The sequence below is a fragment of the Mesoplodon mirus genome (genome assembly GCF_964341445.2).
Source record: "Mesoplodon mirus genome assembly, chromosome: 5".
NCBI lineage: Eukaryota > Metazoa > Chordata > Mammalia > Artiodactyla > Ziphiidae > Mesoplodon > Mesoplodon mirus.
In genome coordinates, this window is record NC_138980.1 from 24,296,631 (window position 1) to 24,304,280 (window position 7,650).

Genomic DNA, 7,650 nt, shown 5'->3' on the forward strand with positions numbered 1-7,650 from the left:
GAGTAATAGCATGACACCTTTATGGAAACTCAAGTATAGAACTAATGAGCAGGAGAATGGCAGATGTTAAAGTCTGAGTAGAAGGCAGAGGCCAGAACACAAAGGGCCTATTTGCCATGAAAAGAAGTTTGGATTTTATCCTGAAATTGATGGAGTCAGTTAAAAATGTTAAGTAAGGAACATTGTTCTGGCAACGATGTATAGAGGGTGTGTTTAGTATGTATTAAAGCTGTATAGACTGATGCCTAGAAATCTGGGCTATGGTAATTCAAGTGATAGGTGAATGAGAGTCCAAACTCAAGCAGGGATAGCATATATGGAGAACAGGAGACAAGATAATGGATTAGAAACCAGACATGGTGTTCACAAGCAAAGAGATGAGGTTGGTGAATGAGAAGGCTAAGCTGACTCGAAGGTAGGGTTGCCAGGTATCCTGTGTATACTGGATATGTCTCGTATTGAATGACTTTGAACTGCATCCTGTATTGATTTTGTCAGGTCACCCTTATTGTAATAAGTTGTGCTTTTTCCCAGTAATGAAAATCGAGCAGTTGAAACTATTTTTCTGCTTCAGTAATTGGCACTTAAATGACTTAGGTGGCAATGCTAGCTGAAAATTGTATCTCCACAAAGACCGAAACAATCCCTTATAGTCTCTCTCATATTTTTGGCGGAGGAAAGACCAAAGTTGGGGGGGCGGGGTGGGTGTAGGAGAAGGTAAATAAGAATTGAGAGTCTTCTTTTCCATATTAAAGAAAGGAAAAGACTTCTTTTTGTCACAGTCTCAAGTTGTAAGCAAGTAATCACCATTAATTAGAGATTACTTTGGATCAGTACACATGCTCTGAAAATCAACAGTGGCCATGCTTCTGACAGTTAGCAAGTTAAAGAGACTGCAGCTTCTGAAAGTCAGCCAATTTGTTACTATCCCGTGCCTGTAGACAAGTCAGTCAGCAGATACCTCAGTCTAGTGACCATACTTCTGAAAGTTTGCCAGTCAATAACAGCCTTATTTCAGTGATCACACTAACATAATTGAAAGTCTGTCAATCAATACACACCCCTGCTTCTGAAAATCCACCAATCCTTGAACGAAGCTTCCCAAAACCTTGTATGAGATGAGCTGTGGCTTTCTTTGGGAAGGTTCTTCCTTGCGAATACAGCTCTCGCTTGCAGCCATACATGATGTCCAGCTTTTCCGCATCACATCTCAAAGTTCAGTTTATTGTTAGTTGGTAACAACTTCTACAGTTCAACCCCAATTTACTGTTATAACTTTAGCCTCGTGAGTGACAAACATAATCATGATGCCATGAGACTATCAAATTCAATATTTTCAATTTCTGTGGTGTTTGCTATCATCTAGTATTTGAATCCCAAATGCAAATGTAAATTCATGATTCATTTTCAGAACATTGGTTATGTACTAAATGAGGGAAAAAATCCTTTTGAAACCTTTTCCACAGCATGAAACTGTTCATTCAATATGAAAAAGTGATAGAAAGTCATTTATAAACCAGTATCTATTAACAGCTAAACCTAAGAGATATAGGATTATCTCAGCTATAAACAGATAAAATACATTTTCTAATTAAAACAAATTCGGATGAAAATAAAATAATCACAGCAGAAGTTGTAATGACCGTCCACCTTGTGTATCATCATTATCAATCTTTTCAGCACAAATGACTGATCAAACATATCAGGAGTATTTTCTGATCCTAAAATTGCAAAAAAATTTTAAGTGCCAGGATAAAATGCTGTAACAATAAAACAATGTAATAGCTCTATTTACTATTACAGAGATTATTAAAGATCTAAAATGCCTTGTCTTTTTACAACACAGCCCAAGTTGCAAGTAATCACAATACTGAAAAATAAATCCCTTTGCTTGTATGTTTTTGTCGTGAAAAAGGCTTGCTTAGAAGGCTGCTGCTCGCTTATTGAGTTCATGAGAAGTGTACTGCTTTCCATAGAGATAATACAAATGCAAATTATGGTGGATGTGCAAAAGTGCAAACAATTTATTCAAAGTTGAATCAAAGTGCAATGGATTCTATGCAGGGTGTTGGCTATCTTGCCCATACTCAACATTTCTGCATAATTCTGCACAGACAACACCTGATATTCTTTCTGTTGACACTGGAGTACTTATTGTGAAGCTGTTGCATTACTTCAGCATTTAAACATTTGAGCAGTTAAAGAATTTTTGTGATTTTGTTTGCATTTCATAATCTTCAACTTTCTAGCATTCCAAAACTTGTTTGGAATTCCTGTTTCAGCTATGACATGTAAACAGCTTGCAAGTGATCGCTTGTATCCTTACAAGAAGAAAAATTGGGGCAGGCTGAAAATCAGTGACTTTTCTTTTATCTTCCTGAGAACTGAGGTTGGTGGGCAAATTGCAACACTGAAATCTGGAGAGACAGGCATATCCAGAAAGATACATCCAAGATCTGCTTACCTGGAACAGAAATTACTGAAGCCATAAACTGGTAGAAAGATTTAAATGCTCATTTTGATAAATTGCTGAAGGTTGTGTGGACTGTCTTGAGAGTGAGAAACTCCTGGGGGGCCACAGCCTTAAGAGTCCCCCACATTTCCATTGTCATTAGATCCAGAAACCCGGTTGGATTTGCATGGTGGCAACCTGAGAAATATTCCCTCAGGGCTCTGGTGGAAGAAGAATAACCATTGTAAAATACACCCAGAGTCTTCTCCACCAAAAATGCCTACTCTCCTGGGGAAAAGAGTTTCTAGAGTCTTATGGTAGCTGAGGTAAGGACACTCCTCCCACTTTAGCCCCCTTTAACCTTCCTGTCTCACTAAGGAGGAGAAAACAGTCAAATAGATGGGGTTGGGGGGGATTCAAGGAAAAAGATTGGGAATGCTGCAACTAGAGGAGGGAGTATAGGGCAAGGAACTTGGGAAAAAGCTATACCACCCGATAAACATTTGCCCTAGACATAGGCCTACTAAGACTGAGATTTAATTGGAAGATTATAGAATCCTCCTCCCCCATCCCTACTCCCACCCTTACCCCACAGCTTGCCAACATACCAACAACACTGGATTACAGCAGAAAGAGAGATACAGACTCTCCTTGAGGAGGAGTGTTTAGGGAGTGTTTAGTGTTTTGTCAATAGTGGAGACAAAAACAAGGATACTAGAGGAATTTGAAGTCTCTGGCACCTATGGCTGCCTAACTCCTAGCCAAATTAACATAAATCTAGCGGGATAAAGCACCATGACCATGTGGGCTTTATCCCAGAAATTGAAGATGTGTACAGCATAAAAAAAGCAATCAATATAATACATTGCATTAGTAGAATGAGAGCAAAACACACACACACACACACACACAACCATCTTGATGCAGGAAAAACATTTCACAAAATGCAAAATCCAGTCATGTAAAATTACTGAACAATTCAGGAATAGAAGGGAATTTCCTTAACATGATAAAGTACAGTGATGAAAAATCCACAGCTAACATCATATTGAATAGTGAAACACTGACAGCTTTCCCCCTAAGATTAGGAGCAAGAGAAGGGTGCCTGATTTTGCCACTTCTATTCAACACTGTACTGGAAGTTGTAGTCAGAGCAGTTAGGCAAGGAAAAGAAATAAAAGGCATCCCAATTAGAAAGGAAGAATTTCTCAATTTGCAAATGACATGACTTTATATATAGAAAAGCTGAACAACTACCAAAATTCAATTAGAATTCATAAATGAGTTTAGCAGTATTTCAGGATATAAGGTCAACATGTAAAAATCAGTTTTATTTCTATATGCTAATAATAGAAAATTTAAAAGGAAATTAAAGCAATTTCATGTATAATAGCATCAAAAATGATAACATACTTAAGGAGAAATTTAACCAATTAGGTCCAAGACTTGCACACTGAAAACTACAAAGCAATGTTGAAATATATTAAAGAAGACTTAGACCTAGACCTAAATAAATGGGAAGATATTTGATAGTCATGGATTGGAAGACATAGTTAAAATGACAATACTACCAAAATGATTTACAAATTCAATGCAAATCACTATCAAAATTCCAATAGCGTTTTTGCAGAAGTGGAAAAGCAGATCCTAAAATTCATATGCAATTGCAAGGGATCCCACATAGTGGAAATAATTTAGAAGAAGAACACATTTGGAAGAAGAACACTTCCCAAGTTCAAAACTTACTACAAAGCTACAGGAATCAAAACAATGTGGTATTGGCATATAGAAAAACGTATAGCTCAGTGAAATCAAATTGAGAGCCTACGTATCTATGGTCAATAGATTTTTGACAAGACTAAAAAGACCATTCAATGGGGGAAAATATAGTCTCTTCAATGACTCGTGCTGAGACTACTGGATATCCACATGCAAAAGAACGTATCTGACCCATACCTCACAACACATACAAAAATTAACTCCAAATGAATCAAAACCTAAATGTAAGTGCTAAAACTATTTTAAAAACTATAAAATTCTTAGAAGGAAACATAGGTGAAACTCTGCATGAGCTTGAATAGGGCAACATTTTCATAGATATGACACAAAACACAAGCAAACAAATTCAATCAAAATTAAAACTTAAAAAGAAAAATTAAAATTTTGTGTATCAAAAGACACTATCAACAGAATTAAAAGACAACTCACAGAATGGAAGAAGATATTTGCAAATATTTTCTAAAAGCCTCATGTCTGAAATATTTTTTTAACTCATAATTTGACACAATCCAAGTAAAAAACATAATCCAATTAAAAAGGGGCAAAGTAATTGAATAGACATTTTCCTAAGGAAGATATACAAATAGCTAATAACCAAATGAAAAGATGTCTGACATCATTAGTCATAATGCAAGAAATGCAAATCAAAACCACAACGAGATATCATATCACACCCATTAGGATGGCTATTATTTTTAATAACAAATGTTGGTAAGGATATGGAGAACCTTGGTAAGGATATATGAACCCTTCGGCATTAATGGTGGGAATGTTAAATGGTGCAGCTGCTGTGGGAAACAGTTTGGTGGTGTTAAATACAGAATTACCATAGACCAAGAAATTCAACTCCTAGGTATATACCCAAGAGAATTGAAAACATTTGTTCACATAAAAACCTGTTCACTACTGTTCATAGAAGCACTATTCACAATAGCCAAAGGATGGAAATAATGCAGTATCCATCACTCAATGAATGGATAAACAAAAGGTAGTATATCCATACAATGAAATATTATTCAGCAAGAAAAAGGAATAAAATGCTGATACATGCCACAACATGGATGAATCTTGTAAACATTATGCTAAGTGAAGGAAGCCAGACACAAGACCACGTATGATTCCATTTATGTGAAATATCCAGAATAGGCAAATCCAAGAGACAGTAGATTAATGGTTTCCAGTGCTGGGGAACAGATGAATGAGGAGTGATTGCTTCATTGGTACAGGGTTTTCTTTGGGGGATGATGAAAATGTTCTGGGGCTACATAGCGGTGAGGGTTGTGCAAAAGTGATTGTACTAAATGTCACCAAATTGTGTTGACTGAAAACAAATAGACTGCCAGATATTTCTCCAGAAAAAAAATAGGTTTATTCAGCAGAGAATTACAGTTCAGAGTCTGCAACCATGGCAAGTCACATGCAAGTTCCCCAAATAGTGAGAGAAGTAGAACTCAGACATCATCTGCTTCAATTCTGGGAAATCTTTATTTTCAGGTCACCAGATGATGTACAGGTCCAGTCAGGGTGGGAATTTTAGAGTCTTCAGTAAGAGTGGGTTGTTATTTGGTCCAAACCAGAGCATTCTCTTGTTATCAAAAAAAAAAAAATATTGAATTTCCAGTCTTGTTTTTCCTTTTTTCAGGCCAATTGTTGAAATTCTCTGGTCCAGTTTTCCTCAGTTATCATTTGGGGAACTATCCCTTTGGACCATGACAGAGGTTTGGCTGTTTTTGGTCCCTTTAATAGCAGCATTCCTTGTGGAAATGTCAGTAAGATAAATTTCCCTTAGCTTCTAGAGAGTCAAGTTTAGAATGTCCTGAAATCTTAATGGCTAAAGTGGCAGGTAAAAGTGTTGCATCCAATAACACCTAAACATAGGGGCCATTTTCAATTTTATTTCAGCTGGAAGTAAGGCAACCATGTTGCTTCTACCACATTCCAAAAGCATGAGCTACACCAAAAGCATATCTACTATCAGTATAAGTATTGGCAGTTTTGCCCTTGGCTAAAGTACAGGCCTGGGTAAGAGCTCAAGCCTGTGTAGGCCTATTAGGCTGAATTACCCATAAGTAAAGATGCTGCCTCAACCACCTCAAAGGAAGTTGCAGTAGAATACCCAGCACGATATTTGCCACTGTCACCTTTTAAATAAGAACCATGGGTGAACCATGAGAAACCACTGTTACCCAAAGGAATTTCCTGCAAATCATCAAGTGAAGTCAAGAGGAGGTTCTTCAGGGCTTCCCTGGTGGTGCAGTAGTTAAGAGGCTGCCTGCCAATGCAGGCAACATGGGTTCGAGCCCTGGTCCAGGAAGATCCCACATGCCACAGAGCAGCTAAGCCTGTGTGCCACAACTACTGAGCCTGTGCTTTAGAGCCAGCGAGCCACAACTACTGAGCCCGTGTGCCACAACTACTGAAGCCCATGCTCCTAGAGCCCGTGCTTCACAAGAGAAGCCAGCACAATGATAAGCCCGTGCACCGCATCAAAGAATAGCCCCCGCTCGCCGCAACTAGAGAAAGCCCTTTCACAACAACGAAGACCCAATGCAGCCAAAAATAAATAAATAAATAAAATAAATTTCTAAAAAAAGAGAAAGAGGAGATCCTTCAGCGTTAAGCAGTTGTGAGGGACTTCATTGGTGATGGACGGGAAAAGAGTAGTAGTGCTAAGGTTATTACAACATAAAAGAGTTATATGAGGAGCAGTTAACAAAAGGACTTCATAGGAGGTGAGGTGGCTAACTGAGAAATGTTGAGTGTGATGAGAATTCAGGAGGGTTTCTACTGCATGAGGTACAAGGATGATTAAAGGGAATCCCACAATGATTTTCTTGGCGGCCTCAACCAAAAGGGCAGTGGCTGTAATGGCTCTAAGGTGTGCCACAGGGTCCACCTGCTGGCTATAATACCCTATGGGTCAGTGGTATCCCAAGGGCATTCCCTTCCTTTTCATATACAAAAAAGGAAAAGAGGATCTGATAACTGGGATTCCCAAGGGCAGGTGGGTTTCTCAAGCTCTCATTTAAGGCCTGAAAGTTTGTTTATGCTGTTTGGCTCTTCCCATAAAACTGGGTCAGAGTTGTTGTTGTTGAGTAAGACACACAGAGGTTTGGCTTTAAGAGAGAAATTTGACTACTAAGAACCTGCTGTATAAAATAACTAATTAAATTTAATTTAAAAAATAGAGAACTTTGGAATAGACTTTCAGCAATAACTGACTAGCCTGAGAAAACCTTGCAGTCAATGCTTAGATTGGGGTTTTGGGAAACTCAGGACACCATGAAAGCTATCTGGAACTAGGTATAGCTTTTGTTCTGATATCAGATGCCCTAAATCTCAAACCTGGGTTTGGGCAAATGGCAATATTTCCTTGGCAACCTTGTGTCCCTTTAAGACTAAAAGCTTTAGGAAGTGGG